Below are 23,196 nucleotides of genomic sequence, written 5' to 3'. Positions count from 1 at the left end.
TGAATTCTTGCACTGCACATGGCAGAAGACTAAAATAAATTTAGAACGTGTAGAATTAAAGTATTAGGAAAGTATGAGGTTAAAAGCATCAGCTTTTATTTATTCTTAAAAGAAAAATACATGAACCTCAGTCATCTCACACGAAGATCTGTTCTGCTCAACAACAGTAAAGCTCTCCATCGTTTCTGTGTGGCAGCTCCATAACTGAAGGGCTGTCAGTGTAGAATCGGGTATGTGTGTATATGCCCTGCTCTTGTACATCGGCCGTTTAGCTCAGTTGGTTAGAGCGTGGTGCTAAAAACGCCAAGGTCGCGGGTTCGATCCCCGTACGTGCAACACCCACTTTTGGCTTCAAACGTTGTCTCTGACAAGTGTGAGATCTGTGTACTTTGGTCAGTGGAAGTAGTTTTATAGCTTCATAAAAACATTTTACTTACGTGTCCAGCCCTGCTACACAAACTGTCATTTTTGTTCCTGTTAAAAACTTTAGCTTAGTTAAAGCAAATAAAGACACATTTAAAATGTTCATCTTTTATTACAGGTTTAAAGTTGCATAAAACAAATGTTTGTACAAATAATATAAAACCAAAGTACAAAATAAACATTTCACTTATTTTAATTATCTCACAAATCACTTCTCAGTTTTAAAGGTCAAAGGCAGCAGCATCTTTTAGATCAGAACAGCTATTAACATTAAATATCACTAAAGAGGAAATCCTGAAGACAGCAATGTAAACCTACAGCAACAAACCCAACAGCAACAATTAATCATTATAACAATAAAATAAAAATAATAACAATAATAATAATTATAATAATATTGTCACAAATCTAGAAAATAACTGTCATAACTTTGTTTAACTCTTTTTGAAAATCAAATGTCTCCTTGTACTGAATTTATTATTAGCTAAACTTAAAAAAGCCAAATTAAAATCTTTACTGTTTAACTGACTTTTAAAGTGGAGTTTATAATCATGTGGAGATCATCATCCTCATCTAGTGGTGCTAGAGATACATTACATCTTGTTCAATAGGTACAGATTTGTGACTTTATTATTATTAATGTATTTTTTTTTCTTTTTAATAGTATTTGCATTATTTTATTTGCATTTTTCATACTGTCCCAACTTTTTCTGATTTGGGGTTATAACAGACTTGGGAAGAAAGAAGTTTAAGGTGAAAATGATCACATTTACCATTTTGTAATGTACAGAAATCTTCTCTTTTATGTTTTTAAATATTCAGTTTGTCTTTTATTTAATTTAGTTTTAATATCTGAATCCATTTAGATGATAAATATTTAAGAAAAGAAGAAATCAGATTAGATTAGATTCAACTTTATTGTCATTGTGCAGAGTAAACAAGTACAGAGCCAATGAAATGCAGTAATACACGCGATGTACACGCGCCGCCATCTTGCCAAATGAGGAAAGGGGGTAAATACTTTTTCACAGCACTGAATAAATGGTGGTTAATAAATTGAAAAAGAAAATCTTCATAAATGTATCACTGCCTCACAGATTCTAAAATCACTCAAACAGTTTAATGTTACACTTTCATGTAAATTTTACATTTAATTTGTTCAATCTGACAGTTTCACTTCTGATCCTGAATCAACCCAAAACCCCGGGTAGAGGAGCTGAGTGAACGTGGTCTGAACTCTGTGGAGGAGCTTCATTGTATCAGAGACGCTGTAGAAGGACAGAGTTCCTGCTTCATAATCCACATACACTCCTATTCTAGAGGAACTCGGCATTATGGGAATTTCAGTCTCTTTGTTATTGTGCCAGAATGAAAATCTGGATGGAGAACAGAACAAACTCCAGGACTGATCATTACGTCCAAACACACACTCATAACCATCTCCCTTCCTGCTGATGCTTTTATATGACACTGCTATAAAAACCCACTCATCCCCACTCCACTCAACCTCCCAGTAACAGCGTCCACTCACACTCTCTCTACACACAACCTGGGGGTAATAATCAAATCTATCTGGATGATCAGGATACGACTGTAATGTTCTACTGTAGGTCACCACTTTGTTCTCCTCAGACAGACGGAGGTTTTTATTTACTGTGTTTGGATCCAGTGTGAACCCACAAACATCTGGAGAGGAAACACAAAATAAACCAATTAACATAGAAGAGAGAGAGAGAGAGTGTACAGTGTGTGTGTGTGTGTGTGTGTGTGTGTGTAATTATACATAGCAACACACAATCCAAACACACACAAACCCTACACATACACACAATCACAAACACATTACACAACCACACAAACCCTACACAATCAAACAAACCCTACACAATCACACAAACCCTACACAATCAAACACTACACAATCAAACACTACACAATCACACAAACCCTACACAATTAAACACTACACAATCACACAAACCCTACACAATCAAACACTACACAATCAAACCCAACACAATCACACAAACCCTACACAAACACACACTACACAATCAAACACTACACAATCACACAAACCCTACACATCACACAAACCCTACACAATCACACAAACCCTACACAATCACACAAACCCTACACAATCACACAAACCCTACACAATCAAACAAACCCTACACAATCACACAAACCCTACACCATCACACAAACCCTACACAATCACACAAACCCTACACAATCACACAAACCCTACACAATCAAACACTACACAATCACACAAACCCTACACATCACACAAACCCTACACAATCACACAAACCCTACACAATCAAACACTACACAATCACACAAACCCTACACAATCAAACACTACACAATCACACAAACCCTACACATCACACAAACCCTACACAATCACACAAACCCTACACAATCACACAAACCCTACACAATCACACAAACCCTACACAATCAAACACTACACAATCAAACACTACACGATCACAAGAACCCTACACAATCAAACACTACACAAACCCTACACAATCACACAAACCCTACACAATCAAACACTACACAATCAAAAACTACATAATCACACAAACCCTACACAATCACACAAACCCTACACAATCAAACACTACACGATCAAAATATACACAATCACACAAACCCTACACAATCACACAAGCCCTACACAATCACACAAACCCTACACAATCAAACAAACCCTACACAATCACACAAACCCTACACAATCAAACACTACACAATCACACAAACCCTACACAATTAAACACTACACAATCACACAAACCCTACACAATCAAACACTACACAATCAAACCCAACACAATCACACAAACCCTACACAATCAAATACTACACAATCACACAAAAACTACAAAATCACACACTACACAATCAAACACTACACAATAAAAAAAAACTACACAATCACACAAACCCTACACAAACACTACACAATCACACAAACCCTACACAATCACACGAACCCTACACAATCAAACACTACACGATCAAAATCTACACAATCACACAAACCCTACACAATCACACAAACCCTACACAATCAAACACTACACAATCACACACTACACAATCAAACACTACACGATCAAAATCTACACAATCACACAAACCCTACACATCACACAAACCCTACACAATCACACAAACCCTACACAATCACACAAACCCTACACAATCAAACAAACCCTACACAATCACACAAACCCTACACCATCACACAAACCCTACACAATCAAACACTACACGATCAAAATATACACAATCACACAAACCCTACACAATCACACAAGCCCTACACAATCACACAAACCCTACACAATCAAACAAACCCTACACAATCACACAAACCCTACACAATCAAACACTACACAATCAAACACTACACAATCACACAAACCCTACACAATTAAACACTACACAATCACACAAACCCTACACAATCAAACACTACACAATCAAACCCAACACAATCACACAAACCCTACACAATCACACAAACCCTACACAATCAAACAAACCCTACACAATCAAACCCTACACAATCAAACACTACACAAACACTACACAATCAAACCCTACACAATCACACAAACCCTACACAACCACACAAACCCTACACAATCACACAAACCCTACACAATCACACAAACCCTACACAATCAAACACTACACAATCAAAAACTACATAATCACACAAACCCTACACAATCACACAAACCCTACACAATCAAACACTACACGATCAAAATATACACAATCACACAAACCCTACACAATCACACAAACCCTACACAATCAAATACTACACAATCACACAAAAACTACACAATCACACACTACACAATCAAACACTACACAATAAAAAAAAACTACACAATCACACAAACCCTACACAAACACTACACAATCACACAAACCCTACACAATCACACGAACCCTACACAATCAAACACTACACGATCAAAATCTACACAATCACACAAACCCTACACAATCACACAAACCCTACACAATCAAACACTACACAATCACACACTACACAATCAAACCCTACACAATCACACAAACCCTACACATCACACAAACCCTACACAATCACACAAACCCTACACAATCACACAAACCCTACACAATCACACAAACCCTACACAATCAAACAAACCCTACACAATCAAACACTACACGATCAAAATATACACAATCACACAAACCCTACACAATCACACAAACCCTACATAATCAAATACTACACAATCACACAAAAACTACACAATCACACACTACACAATCAAACACTACACAATAAAAAAAAACTACACAATCACACAAACCCTACACAAACACTACACAATCACACAAACCCTACACAATCACACGAACCCTACACAATCAAACACTACACGATCAAAATCTACACAATCACACAAACCCTACACAATCACACAAACCCTACACAATCAAACACTACACAATCACACACTACACAATCAAACACTACACAATCACACAAACCCTACACATCACACAAACCCTACACAATCACACAAACCCTACACAATCACACATTCCCTACACAATCACACGAACCCTACACAATCACACAAACCCTACACAATCACACAAGCCCTACACAATCACACAAACCCTACACAATCAAACAAACCCTACACAATCACACAAACCCTACACAATCAAACACTACACAATCAAACACTACACAATCACACAAACCCTACACAATCAAACCCAACACAATCACACAAACCCTACACAATCAAACAAACCCTACACAATCACACAAACCCTACACAATCAAACCCTACACAATCAAACACTACACAAACACTGCACAATCACACAAACCCTACACAATCACACAAACCCTACACAATCACACAAACCCTACACAAACACTGCACAATCACACAAATCCTACACAATCAAACACTACACAAACACTGCACAATCACACAAACCCTACACAATCACACAAACCCTACACAATCAAACCCTACACAAACACTACACGATCACACAAACCCTACACAATCAAACACTACACAAACCCTACACAATCACACAAACCCTACACAATCAAACAAACCCTACACAATCACACAAACCCTACACCATCACACAAACCCTACACAATCACACAAACCCTACACAATCACACAAACCCTACACAATCACACAAACTCTACACAATCACACAAACCCTACACAATCAAACACTACACAATCACACAAACCCTACACAATCAAACAAACCCTACACAATCACACAAACACTACACAATCACACAAACCCTACACAATCACACAAACCCTACACAATCAAATACTACACAATCACACAAAAACTACACAATCACACACTACACAATCAAACACTACACAATAAAAAAAAACTACACAATCACACAAACCCTACACAAACACTACACAATCACACAAACCCTACACAATCACACGAACCCTACACAATCACACAAACCCTACACAATCAGACAAACCCTACACAATCAAACAAACCCTACACAATCACACATTCCCTACACAATCACACGAACCCTACACAATCACACAAACCCTACACAATCACACAAGCCCTACACAATCACACAAACCCTACACAATCAAACAAACCCTACACAATCACACAAACCCTACACAATCAAACACTACACAATCAAACACTACACAATCACACAAACCCTACACAATCAAACCCAACACAATCACACAAACCCTACACAATCAAACAAACCCTACACAATCACACAAACCCTACACAATCAAACCCTACACAATCAAACACTACACAAACACTGCACAATCACACAAACCCTACACAATCACACAAACCCTACACAATCACACAAACCCTACACAAACACTGCACAATCACACAAATCCTACACAATCAAACACTACACAAACACTGCACAATCACACAAACCCTACACAATCACACAAACCCTACACAATCAAACCCTACACAAACACTACACGATCACACAAACCCTACACAATCAAACACTACACAAACCCTACACAATCACACAAACCCTACACAATCAAACAAACCCTACACAATCAAATACTACACAATCACACAAAAACTACACAATCACACACTACACAATCAAACACTACACAATAAAAAAAAACTACACAATCACACAAACCCTACACAAACACTACACAATCACACAAACCCTACACAATCACACGAACCCTACACAATCACACAAACCCTACACAATCAGACAAACCCTACACAATCAAACAAACCCTACACAATCACACATTCCCTACACAATCACACGAACCCTACACAATCAAATACTACACAATCACACAAAAACTACACAATCACACACTACACAATCAAACACTACACAATAAAAAAAAACTACACAATCACACAAACCCTACACAAACACTACACAATCACACAAACCCTACACAATCACACGAACCCTACACAATCACACAAACCCTACACAATCAGACAAACCCTACACAATCAAACAAACCCTACACAATCACACATTCCCTACACAATCACACGAACCCTACACAATCACACAAACCCTACACAATCACACAAGCCCTACACAATCACACAAACCCTACACAATCAAACAAACCCTACACAATCACACAAACCCTACACAATCAAACACTACACAATCAAACACTACACAATCACACAAACCCTACACAATCAAACCCAACACAATCACACAAACCCTACACAATCAAACAAACCCTACACAATCACACAAACCCTACACAATCAAACCCTACACAATCAAACACTACACAAACACTGCACAATCACACAAACCCTACACAATCACACAAACCCTACACAATCACACAAACCCTACACAAACACTGCACAATCACACAAATCCTACACAATCAAACACTACACAAACACTGCACAATCACACAAACCCTACACAATCACACAAACCCTACACAATCAAACCCTACACAAACACTACACGATCACACAAACCCTACACAATCAAACACTACACAAACCCTACACAATCACACAAACCCTACACAATCAAACAAACCCTACACAATCACACAAACCCTACACCATCACACAAACCCTACACAATCACACAAACCCTACACAATCACACAAACCCTACACAATCACACAAACTCTACACAATCACACAAACCCTACACAATCAAACACTACACAATCACACAAACCCTACACAATCAAACAAACCCTACACAATCACACAAACACTACACAATCACACAAACCCTACACAATCAAACAAACCCTACACAATCACACAAACCCTACACAATCAAACAAACCCTACACAATCATACAAACCCTACACCATCAAACAAACCCTACACAATCACACAAACCCTACACGATCAAATATTACACAATCAAACATTACACAATCACACAAACCCAACACAATCACACAAACCCTACACAAACAAACACTACACAATCACACAAACCCTACACAATCACACAACCCTACACAATCAAACACTACACAATCAAGCAAACACTACATAATCACACAAACCCTACACAATCAAACCCTACACAATCGAACAAACCCTACACAATCAAACACTACACAATCACACAAACCCTACCCCATCACACAAACCCTACACAATCAAATAAACCCTACTCCATCACACAGACCCTACACAATCAAATAAACCCTACACCATCACACAAACCCTACACAATCAAATAAACCCTACACAATCACACAAACCCTACACAATCACACACTACACAATCAAGCAAACACTACATAATCACACAAACCCTACACAATCAAACCCTACACAATCGAACAAACCCTACACAATCAAACACTACACAATCACACAAACCCTACCCCATCACACAAACCCTACACAATCAAATAAACCCTACTCCATCACACAGACCCTACACAATCAAATAAACCCTACACAATCACACAAACCCTACACAATCACACAAACCCTACACAATCACACACTACACAATCAAACAAACCCTACACAATCACACAAACCCTACACAATCACACAACCCCTACACAGTCACACAAACACTACACAATCAAACAAACCCTACACAATCACACAAACCCTACACAATCAAACAAACCCTACACAATCACACAAACATTACACAATCACACAATCCCTACACAATCAAACACTACACAATCACACAAACCCTACACAATCAAACAAACCCTACACAACCACAAACCCTACATAATCACACACCCTACACAATCACACAAACACTACACAATCAAACACTACACAATCAAACAAACACTACATAATCACACACAAACCCTAAGCATACACACAGACACAATCACATGCATACACACAGACACAAACATTTAAACTCACACATACACACAAACACATTCATTACACAAATAATACACCATCACACAAACTCACTTACACACAAACACTACACAATCACACAGATACTACACAATCACACACATACATTACACACACACTACACAAACCCTACACAATCACACAAACACACACACATTACACAAACACTACACAAACACACACATACATCACATAAACACACAAACCCTACACATACACACAATCACACAAACACTACACAATCACACAAACACTACACAATCACACAAACACTACACAAACAGTCCACAATCACACACATACATTACACAAACACTACATAATCACACAAACACGACACAAACACACATAAATTACACAAACACTACACAATCACACACAAACCCTACACATGACAAGAAACACACACATACATTACACAAACACTACACAATCACACACAAACCCTACACATGACAAGAAACACAAACATACATTACACAAACAGTACACAAACACAAACATACATTACACAAACACACACATATATTACACAAACTACACAATCACATACAAACCCTACGCATACACACAAATACAACACAAACACACACATTAAACAAACACTACACAATCACACACAAACCATTCGCATACACACAAACCATTCGCATACACACAAACAATACACAAACACACATACATTACACAAAAACACAATCACATAAACTCACACATACATTACACAAACACTACACAAACACACACATTACACACACAATGCACAAATACACACAGAAACTACACATATACACAAATACTACAAAAAAACACATTACACAAACAGAACAAAAATGCATACAAACCCTACACAATAACACAAACACTACACAATCACATAGAAACCTTACACAATCACACAAACACTACACAATCACACAAACACACACACATTACACAAACACTACACAATCACACAAACACTACACAATCACATAGCAACCCTACACAATCACACACATACATTACACAAACACTACACAAACACACAAAAACCTTCGCATACACACAAAGACTACATAAACACACACATGCATTACACAAACACTACACAAACACACACAAACCTTACACATACACACAAACACTACACAAACACACACATACATTACCCAAACACTACACAAACACATACAAACCATACGCATACACACAAACACTACACAATCACACAAACACTACACACACACACATACATTACACAAACACACACAAACCCTACACATACACACAAACACATACAAACCATACGCAAACACACAAACACAATCACACAAACACAAAAACTCTTTTTTTTATGGCGCCCACCGTGGCAGACGTCTTTGTACCGTCCTCCTTACTCAAACACTATTTTTTTGTTTATTTTAGCTCTTTTGCTTGTATTAAACACAAAAAGTTTAGTCACGCACAAATTAGGTATAGCAGAGAAGCACTACTGGATATCGGTAAAGTTCATCATGAACTTTCATTAAGCATTTCGGACTTCGACTTTCTTTTACGTCCACACTCGTGGAATTCGAGCAGCATGGCCCAGCAGCACCGGTATTGGACGAGCGACGTAGACGGCGAACAGAGCGGCCAAAACGGAAGCATGGCAGGAGAGGTGGGCTTCATGCTAGGCTAAAGGCTAGGGCTACACGACCACCGCTACCTAGCCTGTTGCTGGCTAACGTTCGCTCCCTCGAAAACAAGCTGGATGAGCTGAGAACCAGGATAACAACACAACGTGAGATCAGAGACTGCTGTGCTGTAACTGGATACTAGATTTTCTATCTGACCGATCTCAGTCAGTCAGGATTGGCACGCGAACATCCAGCACAAAGACCATAAACATTGGGACACCTCAAGGCTGCGTGCTGAGCCCTCTTCTGTACTCGCTCTTCACACATAACTGTGTGGCCTCTTATAACACCACCAGTATTATTAAGTTTGCTGATGACACCACAGTCATTGGTCTTATTACTGGGGAGGATGAGACGGCGTACAGGAAGGAGGTAGCAGATCTTGTGGGCTGGTGTCAGAACAACAATCTTTCATTAAATATCAACAAGACAAAAGAACTGATTGTGGACCCCAGGAGGAGAAGAGAACAGCATACACCACTGTATATAGGTGGAACAGTAGTGGAGAAGGTGAAAACCTTCAAATTCCTGGGTGTGCACATCAGTGAGGATCTCACCTGGTCCTGCAACACACACCACATCATCAAAAAGTCACAACAGAGACTGTACTTCCTAAGAAGACTAAAAAAAGGCACTCCAGCGTGTAATAAAAACTGCACAAAGAATTTCTGGAACGTCCTTCCCTGCACTACAGGACATTTATCAGAACTGCCTTAGTTTATTTCTATTTTTATTACTTATAATATTATAACATTTTTTTATAGTTTAAATTTAAATATTTTTTTTATTGTGTTAGTTTAATTTTGTTTTATGTACAATACTTATTGATGTTTGGAGGATGAACAAAGTAAGAATTTCATTGTACATTGTAACTGCTGGTTCTTCTGTGCACATGACAGTAAAACTCTTGAATCTTGACTTCACCACACAAACATACATTACACAAACACACACAAACCCTACACTAACACACAAACACTACACAAATACACACAGACACTACACATACACACAAATACAACTCAAACACAAACATTACACAAACACTGCACAATCACACAGATACTACACATACACACATACATTACACAAACACACACAAACACAGACACAATCACACAATCATTAAATAATCACATACAAACCCTACGCATACACACAAACACTACACACACATACATCACACAAACCCTACACAATCACACAAACACACATACATCACACAAACATTACACAAACACATACAAACCCTACGCATACACACAAACCCTACGCATACACACAAACACTACACAATCACACACAAACATTACACAAACACTGCACAAACACTACATATACACACAGATACTACTCAAACACACATTACACAAACACTGCGCAATCACACAGACACTACACATACACACATACAGTATCTCACAAAAGTGAGTATGCCCCTCACATTTTTGCAAATATTTGATTATATCTTTTCATGGGACAAAACTATAGACATGAAACTTGGTTATAACTTAGAGTAGTCAGTGTACAGCTAATATAGCAGTGTAGATTTACTGTCTTCTGAAAATAACTCAACACACATCCATTAATGTCTAAATAGCTGCAACATAAGTGAGTACACCCCACAGTGAACATGTCCAAATTGTGCCAAAGTGTGTCGTTGTCCCTCCCTGGTGTCATGTGTCAAGGTCCCAGGTGTAAATGGGGAGCAGGGCTGTTAAATTTGGTGTTTTGGGTACAATTCTTTCATACTGGCCCCTGGATATTCAACATGGCACCTCATGGCAAAGAACTCTCTGAGGATGTGAGAAATAGAATTGTTGCTCTCCACAAAGATGGCCTAAGCTATAAGAAGATTGCTAACACCCTGAAAATAAGCAACAGCATGGTGGCCAAGGTCATACAGCGGTTTTCCAGGACAGGTTCCACTCGGAACAGGCTTCACCAGGGTCGACCAAAGAAGTTGAGTCCACGTGTTAAGCGTCATATCCAACACCGTCGTAGGAACATGATCAAAAACAAACCAGCAGAATCTTACAATCACATTTATGCTGTCCGTTTTACTTTAAAAATCACAATATTTCATAATGCTTTGCTATAGTTGCAAAATGAAAGCGTACCGTAAACAGCAGAACCGCGACCCAGATCAATCACACAACAGCAGAAAATCATAACCACTTATCTGCTTACCGATCTATATCCATGTGTTGTTCCATTAAATATATAATCCACTTTATATAAGACCATCTTGTATGTTTCCAGAATATATAAATCCATACCCACCTTATAAAAACTATTGTAGATCATTTATTCTCTCGGCTTTTCCAGTAAAAAGCTTACATTGGTTATTCGCTCACTAAACTGTCATTTATACAACAACCAATGAAGAGAGAGATTGAAATTCCACCTAGAATGTGAATTCGGAAGCTCTGATTGGTTTATACATCTGAATCTCTTCACCAAATGAACTGATTCATAGAGTTGTTTATGGATCTAACAGTTTAGCCACCACTGCTCTACATTTGCGCAGGTTTGATGTCGAGTTTTTTATTGTTTTCTTTTTTTTACTCAGTAATGAATGTTATTTAAAATGTAGCGAATTACAGTTCTTAATACAAAACATACTTAAGTAAAAGTAAAATTACTGGCTGTAAAATCTACTTTAAAAAGTACAAGTGCACAAAAAAACTCAATTATAGTAACGCCAGTAAATGTAATTTGTTACTTTCCACCTCTGGTAAAGGTGATGGACTAAATCCAATTGAGCACCTGTGGCGCATCCTCAAGTGGAAGGTTGAGGAGTTCAAGGTGTCTAACGTCCACCAGCTCCGTGATGTCATCATGGAGGAGTGGAAGAGGATTCCAGTAGCAACCTGTGCAGCTCTGGTGAATTCCATGTCCAGGAGGGTTAAGGCAGTGCTAGGTAATAATGGTGGTCACACAAAATATTGACACTTTGGGCACAATTTGGACATGTTCACTGTGGGGTGTACTCACATGTGTTGCAGCTATTTAGACATTAATGGCTGTGTGTTGAGTTATTTTCAGAAGTAAATCTATACTGCTATACAAGTTACATCCAAGTTTCATTTCTATAGTGTTGTCCCATGAAAAGATAAAATCAAATATTTGCAGAAATGTGTACTCACTTTTGTAAGATACTGTACATTACACAAACACTACACAAACAAACACACATATATTACACAAACTCATACAAACCCTACACATACACAAAGACACTACACAATCACACAAATACTACTACAACACAACTACTACTCAAACACAAACAAATGCTACACAAAAGCATGAACACTACACTGACATAGACACTACGCATAAGCACAAATATTACTCAAACACACACATACTACTCAAACACACACAAATACTGCACAAACACACAAATACTGCTCAAACACACACATACTACTCAAACACACACAAATACTGCACAAACACACACATACTACTCAAACACACAAATACTGCTCAAACACACACATACTACTCAAACACACACAAATACTGCACAAACACACACATACTACTCAAACACACACAAATACTACTCAAACACACACATACTACTCAAACACACACAAATACTGCACAAACACACAAATACTGCTCAAACACACACATACTACTCAAACACACACAAATACTGCACAAACATACACATACTACTCAAACACACAAATACTGCTCAAACACACACATACTACTCAAACACACACAAATACTGCACAAACACACACATACTACTCAAACACACACAAATACTACTCAAACACACACATACTACTCAAACACACACAAATACTGCACAAACACACAAATACTGCTCAAACACACACATACTACTCAAACACACACAAATACTGCACAAACACACACATACTATTCAAACACACAAATACTGCTCAAACACACACATACTACTCAAACACACACAAATACTGCACAAACACACACATACTACTCAAACACACACAAATACTACTCAAACACACACATACTACTCAAACACACACAAATACTGCACAAACACACACATACTACTCAAACACACACAAATACTACTCAAACACACACATACTACTCAAACACACACAAATACTGCACAAACACACACATACTACTCAAACACACACAAATACTACTCAAACACACACATACTACTCAAACACACACAAATACTGCTCAAACACACACATACTACTCAAACACACACAAATACTGCACAAACACACACATACTACTCAAACACACAAATACTGCTCAAACACACACATACTACTCAAACACACACAAATACTGCACAAACACACACATACTACTCAAACACACACAAATACTACTCAAACACACACATACTACTCAAACACACACAAATACTGCACAAACACACAAATACTGCTCAAACACACACATACTACTCAAACACACACAAATACTGCACAAACACACACATACTACTCAAACACACACAAATACTGCACAAACACACACATACTACTCAAACACACACAAATACTACTCAAACACACACATACTACTCAAACACACACAAATACTGCACAAACACACAAATACTGCTCAAACACACACATACTACTCAAACACACACAAATACTGCTCAAACACACACATACTACTCAAACACACACAAATACTGCACAAACACACACATACTACTCAAACACACACAAATACTACTCAAACACACACATACTACTCAAACACACACAAATACTGCACAAACACACAAATACTGCTCAAACACACACATACTACTCAAACACACACAAATACTGCACAAACACACACATACTATTCAAACACACAAATACTGCTCAAACACACACATACTACTCAAACACACACAAATACTGCACAAACACACACATACTACTCAAACACACACAAATACTACTCAAACACACACATACTACTCAAACACACACAAATACTGCACAAACACACACATACTACTCAAACACACACAAATACTACTCAAACACACACATACTACTCAAACACACACAAATACTGCACAAACACACACATACTACTCAAACACACACAAATACTACTCAAACACACACATACTACTCAAACACACACAAATACTGCACAAACACACACATACTACTCAAACACACACAAATACTGCACAAACACACACATACTACTCAAACACACACAAATACTGCACAAACACACACATACTACTCAAACACACACAAATACTACTCAAACACACACATACTACTCAAACACACACAAATACTGCACAAACACACACATACTACTCAAACACACACAAAGACTGCACAAACACACACATACTACTCAAACACACACAAATACTGCACAAACACACACATACTACTCAAACACACACAAATACTGCACAAACACACACATACTACTCAAACACACACAAATACTACTCAAACACACACATACTACTCAAACACACACAAATACTGCACAAACACACACATACTACTCAAACACACACAAATACTGCACAAACACACACATACTACTCAAACACACACAAATACTGCACAAACACACACATACTACTCAAACACACACAAATGCTACTCAAACACACACATACTACTCAAACACACACAAATACTGCACAAACACACACATACTACTCAAAAACACACAAATACTGCACAAACACACACATACTACTCAAACACACACAAATACTGCACAAACACACACATACTACTCAAACACACACAAATACTACTCAAACACACACATACTACTCAAACACACACAAATACTGCACAAACACACACATACTACTCAAATACTGCACAAACACACACATACTACTCAAACACACACAAATACTACTCAAACACACACATACTACTCAAACACACACAAATACTGCACAAACACACACATACTACTCAAACACACACAAATACTGCACAAACACACATATACTACTCAAACACACACAAATACTGCACAAACACACACATACTACTCAAACACACACAAATACTACTCAAACACACACATACTACTCAAACACACACAAATACTGCACAAACACACACATACTACTCAAACACACACAAATACTGCACAAACACACACATATTACTCAAACACACACAAATACTACTCAAACACACACATACTACTCAAACACACACAAATACTGCACAAACACACACATACTACTCAAACACACACAAATACTGCACAAACACACACATACTACTCAAACACACAAATACTGCACAAACACACACATACTACTCAAACACACACAAATACTACTCAAACACACACATACTACTCAAACACACACAAATACTGCACAAACACACACATACTACTCAAACACACACAAATACTACTCAAACACACACAAATACTGCACAAACACACACATACTACTCAAACACACACAAATACTGCTCAAACACACACATACTACTCAAACACACAAATACTGCTCAAACACACACATACTACTCAAACACACAAATACTGCTCAAACACACACACATACTACTCAAACACACAAATACTGCACAAACACACACATACTACTCAAACACACACAAATACTGCACAAACACACACATACTACTCAAACACACACAAATACTGCACAAACACACACATACTACTCAAACACACACAAATACTGCTCAAACACACACATACTACTCAAACACACACAAATACTGCACAAACACACACATACTACTCAAACACACACAAATACTGCACAAACACACACATACTACTCAAACACACAAATACTGCACAAACACACACATACTACTCAAACACACACAAATACTACTCAAACACACACATACTACTCAAACACACACAAATACTGCACAAACACACACATACTACTCAAACACACACAAATACTACTCAAACACACACAAATACTGCACAAACACACACATACTACTCAAACACACACAAATACTGCTCAAACACACACATACTACTCAAACACACAAATACTGCTCAAACACACACATACTACTCAAACACACAAATACTGCTCAAACACACACACATACTACTCAAACACACAAATACTGCACAAACACACACATACTACTCAAACACACACAAATACTGCACAAACACACACATACTACTCAAACACACACAAATACTGCACAAACACACACATACTACTCAAACACACACAAATACTGCTCAAACACACACATACTACTCAAACACACACAAATACTACTCAAACACACACATACTACTCAAACACACACAAATACTGCTCAAACACACACATACTACTCAAACACACACAAATACTGCTCAAACACACACATACTACTCAAACACACACATACTGCTCAAACACACACATACTACTCAAACACACACATACTACTCAAACACACACATACTACTCAAACACACACAAATACTGCACAAACACACACATACTATTCAAACACACAAATACTGCTCAAACACACACATACTACTCAAACACACAAATACTGCACAAACACACACATACTATTCAAACACACACATACTATTCAAACACACAAATACTGCTCAAACACACACATACTACTCAAACACACACATACTATTCAAACACACACATACTATTCAAACACACAAATACTGCTCAAACACACACATACTACTCAAACACACAAATACTGCTCAAACACAAATAATGCTCAAACACAAATAATACTCAACCCCCCCCCTTGGGGGCCATTCAACTGGCCAACGACGACCAATCCACTTTCCAGGAAACTGTTCATCTAGGAATGCTCGGACCTGACACCCATAATGTGGTGGTGCACCATCTTGCTGGAAAAACTCAGGGAACGTGCCAGCTTTCCTAGTGGATTGGTCGTCGTGGGCCAGTTGAATGGCCCCCAAGGTCTCCCGATCTGACCCCCTTAGACTTTTATCTTTGGGGTCATCTGAAGGCAATTGTCTATGCTGTGAAGATACGAGATGTGCAGCACCTGAAACTACGGATACTGGAAGCCTGTGCTAGCATTTCTTCTGCGGTGTTGCTATCAGTGTGTGAAGAGTGGGAGAAGAGGGTTGCATTGACAATCCAACACAATGGGCAGCACTTTGAACACATTTTATAAGTGGTCAGAAACTTGTAAACGTTAAAACCAAGCACACCATTGTTTTTCTTGTGAAATTCTCAATAAGTTTGATGTGTCACATGACCCTCTTCCCATTGAAAAAACTAAAGTTGGATACAAAATGGCCGACTTCAAAATGGCCGCCATGGTCACCACCCATCTGCAGGACATGCTGACCTCAATTTAGATCTGATTTAATGATTCCAGTATTAGAAGAAGACTGAGCACAAATAAAATCCATGGGAGAGTCACAAGGTAAAATCACTGTTAACTAAGAGGAACATAAAGCCTCGCCTCTCATTTACCAATATAAGAACCTTAATGACCCTCAAGCTTTTTGGTGATGATGTTCTGTGAACTGATGAGTCAGAATTCTTATACTTGCAATGAAGCTAAAACAGCACTTTACAATAAAAACATCTCACTTAACAGTCAGTCATGGTGGTGGTTGTGTGATGGTGTTTCAGAGTTAAAGAAGAACATCTGGTCATCAGTTCATGATTTAAAGATTAAACACTCGTGTAAAACAAAAACACAACAATTCCAAATAACAAGAGCAGATCTTTGTTGAAATAAATCTGAGGAAATAAAGTTTAGGTTTTGGACTTAGACTTTGGATTTAGACTTAAACCAGACTGAGCTGCTGTAGCATCTGAACTAGTAACGTGTGACAAATATGTAAAAATACAGATAACTGGGGGGTGCAAATACTTTTTTACTGCACTGTGTATGTTTGTGTGTTTGGAAGAAACTTACATTGTAGAAAATCTTCTCTGATTTCAGGTTCAGCAGGTGAAGTAATCCAGACTTTCTTCACTGCAGAAAGAGTAACAGTACAATCACTAATCACAGTAAATAAATATTTGCACCAGAAATTGTCGCAGGTACCGCCAGTAAGAAGTTTGGCATGTTCTCCTAGTGTTTGTCTAAAGTGACCTTAATTCTAAGTTACTGACCAAGTGTGAGTGTATTTCATTCAACCCTGGACTCACTGTGACCATGACCAGTACTGGGTTAATGAGTAAATGAATGATGTTGTTAGATGTAAAATGTTCATGTTGGTGGATTTGATTGTTTTGTTTGATGTTTGAGTACTGAAGCATTTTGGAGACAATGGAACACTGAGGGCTTGAACTCACCTTCATCTGGTATCTTCTCACACTGCTCTTTCCAGAATTCTTCTACTTTCTCTCTCAGCTGAGATACAGACTTTGTAACATCATCAAATGAGAGGAAAGGACTGATTGTGATGGCGGCTGATTCTGCAGATCCAGCAGGAGCCGAGAGAGACTGAAAATTCTACATCCAGACAGATAATGTTCACAGAATTAGATTAAACTAATAAAATAATAAACTTGTGCCTGTAAAACTGTTGAAAATAGTCGGTACAAGGACAAATTTAGACTACTGTGAAGATTGTAAAATGTTCCAAAAACATCTTAAATAGATAATCCAGCTGTGTTTGGGTATAAAAGAAGCATTCAGGTACAGACCAGTTTTTATGAGCAACGACTCTAAAATGCATTATTAAATAATCCTACAGTTTAAACACAACATTCTTCATCAAGCAACACAAGCCCTGTTATTTCACTACCTGTCCACTAGAGGCACCATTACCTAAATATTGAACCCAATCTTTTATTGTCTGCATCACGTGTTTCTAAAACCAGCAGATGTTTACAAGTCACAAAATACTATTTCTTATCTTTTTGATGTTACTGTCATCAAGTTTTTTAACATTCTGAACATATTTTATTACTTGGACTGGTGCAGCAATAATATAATTATTTTTAGTGCTGATACCTGGAGGAAATGGACGGGATCCTCTGTGTGTGAAAGCTGTTCCAGTTCAGCATCTTTCCTCTTCAGCTCTACAATCTGCTGCTCCAACTGGACTTTCAGGACTTTTTCAGCTTGACTTACTTCGGCTGTCTCTCGATCTCTGATCAGATCTTTTAGCTCAGAGCATCTTCTGTTAATTGAGTTGATTAGTTCAGTACAGATCCTCTCAATGTTCTTCACTGCTGTCTGTGCAGAACACTGTTAGAAGATTCAGAAAGAGGAAACGGTTCTCACTCAGATATTTGTCCATCCTTCACATTCACATGTAGCTACTGGCCAGACTAAGACTTTCATCACTCATAGCTTGGTGATGGTGCTAAATGCCTTGATTCTTCATACCCTTGAAAATGTTTCCATCATCATTATGTGCACATAATGCAATATTTGATACTCTACTTCCCAAATATAAGAAAGAGTTCCAGTCTTCTACCTTCCACCTTAAACTCCAGCACTTCTTCAGCGTTCATCATCACTTTAGTTTTTACTGCATTTATCAGCATGTTATATTTCCTCACAGATTTTGATATAACACACCTGCTCCTGTATGTCCTGAATTCAAAATAATATGTGTGGATTAAATCTAATAAAACCTAAAAACACCATATATACTGTAAAATGTGCTGGTGGTAGCATACTGTTACAGAAAACAGCAGCCTGGCCAGGACTGGGAAATTCAATGTAGTGATCTTCTCAAGTCTTTACCAGAAATCTTATACCATCATTTATGTTTAAGCATCTTGATCCAAAGCAACAATCAATAATCTTTTTGGGCGGCTCAGTCCTAATCTGATCTTATCACCCTTATAATTATTAGCACAACCTCAGAATTGTTGTACAGCATCAATTACCAACTAACCAGGCAGATTTTAAAGATTTTTTTAATTCATGAACAAAAATGCTCCATCACTTGCAAAGTTACCTGAGATATAAAATATCTCATTTTTAATGGAAATTGGTTTAATGGAGGAGAGTCGGACTGATCCTGAGAGCTTTTTGTTTATAAAACTTACCTTGTGAGACTCCACAGCGTTTATCAGCTCACAAAGTTCCTTCTCTCTGTTCTGGATTTTCTCCTGGAATTTTCTCTGGATCTCCAGCAGCTGCTTCTACACAGAATAACAATTCAGGATTTACTTGTATTGTGTACGAGCACCACATAAACAGCATCAGTGTAAATTCTAATGAAATGTTACTTGTTAAAGAGAGCTGTATAATATTTTTACCTGTTTCTCAGTTCTTTCTGCTGCAGCTGATATTGTATCATGTCCTTTATGATTGTCTAGCATACACAACGTGCAGATACACTGCTGATCAGTACGACAGTAAACCTCCAGCAGTTTATCATGCTGAGAGCAGATCTGATCCTGGAGTCGTCTGGAGGCTTCAACCAGCTTGTGATTCTTAAAAGTATTAGATTTATAGTGAGGCTGAAGGTGAGTTTCACAGAAAGAGGCCAAACACACCAGACAGGATTTAACTGCTTTGGATTTTCTCTGTACAGTAATCACACTCCACATCTTCAGGTCCAGCAGAACAGTGACCAGGATGTGGAGCTTGAAGTTCTGTTTTCTTCAGTTTCTCCACAACTCCAGCCAGCATAGTGTTTCTTTTCACAACAGGTCTTGGAGTGAAGGTTTGTCTACACTGTGGACAGCTGTATGTTCCCTTATCATCCTCCTGATCCCAGCAGTTATTAATACACACCATACAGAAACTGTGTCCACATGATGTAGTTACTGGATCCTTCAGTGTTTCCAGACAGACTGAACAGCTGAACTCATCCTGAGTTACTGAAATTTTGGATTCAGCCATTTTTCTACATGTAAACAGAAACACCAGTAAACACAGCAAGTTATTTACAGCAGCTCAGACTTCCTGGTTTAGTTCGTGATTATCTATTGTACTCATGCTGTGGGACTTTTAATTTGTAATGTTGTTGTAGTAAGTAGTATAAGTGACTAGTTAACTACTACAACCTTCGTCTTACCAAAACTTCAGTTTCTCGATTTTTGTTAATCTTCTATATTTTATTATTACTGTACCTTTACTGTAGTACATTTTATGATTCATTACTGTACCCATGTTGTAGAACTTTTATAATGTGGTTGTAGTAACTAGTACAAGTGACTAGTTAACTACTACATCTTTGGTTATAAAAAGAAATAGTTTCTTTCTTTTTTTTTACTTTTAATTCTTTATTACTGTACCCATACTGTAGGGTTTGTTTCTGTAATGTAAGTGTAGTGGGTGGTACATGTCACTAGGTAACTATTGCATCGTTTATTATATTAAAATGATTGATTTTAGAATTTTTGACACTATATATTGTTACTGTACCCATACTGTAGGACTTTATACAGTTGTATTGAATGGTACATGCCACTGGGCGGCACGGTGGCTAAGTGGGTAGCGCTGTCACCTCACAGCAAGAAGGTGGGGAGGTCCGGGTCCTTTCTGTGTGAAGTTTGCATGTTCTCCCCGTGTCTGCGTGGGTTTACTCCGGGAGCTCCGGTTTCCTCCCACAGTCCAAAAACATGCAAGTGAGGTGAATTGGAGATACTAAATTGTCCATGACTGTGTTAAATATAAACTTGTGAACTGATGAACCTTGT

General features: G+C 38.0%; 1 non-coding gene and 1 pseudogene across 1 annotated transcript; one reads left to right on the top strand and one right to left on the bottom strand.

Moving 5' to 3' along the window:
• The first annotated feature begins 266 nt into the window (after positions 1-266).
• Positions 267-338, top strand: trnaf-aaa (transfer RNA phenylalanine (anticodon AAA)). Its single transcript has one exon. It is a non-coding gene; the product is annotated as a tRNA-Phe (tRNA).
• A 1,244-nt stretch (positions 339-1,582) lies between these two features.
• Positions 1,583-22,396, bottom strand: LOC134326167 (tripartite motif-containing protein 16-like; annotated as a pseudogene).
• Between the last annotated feature and the right edge of the window lie 800 nt (positions 22,397-23,196).

This window comes from Trichomycterus rosablanca, chromosome 14 (genome assembly GCF_030014385.1).
Source record: "Trichomycterus rosablanca isolate fTriRos1 chromosome 14, fTriRos1.hap1, whole genome shotgun sequence".
Lineage (NCBI taxonomy): Eukaryota > Metazoa > Chordata > Actinopteri > Siluriformes > Trichomycteridae > Trichomycterus > Trichomycterus rosablanca.
This window is presented reverse-complemented; position numbering and strand designations above follow the sequence as displayed.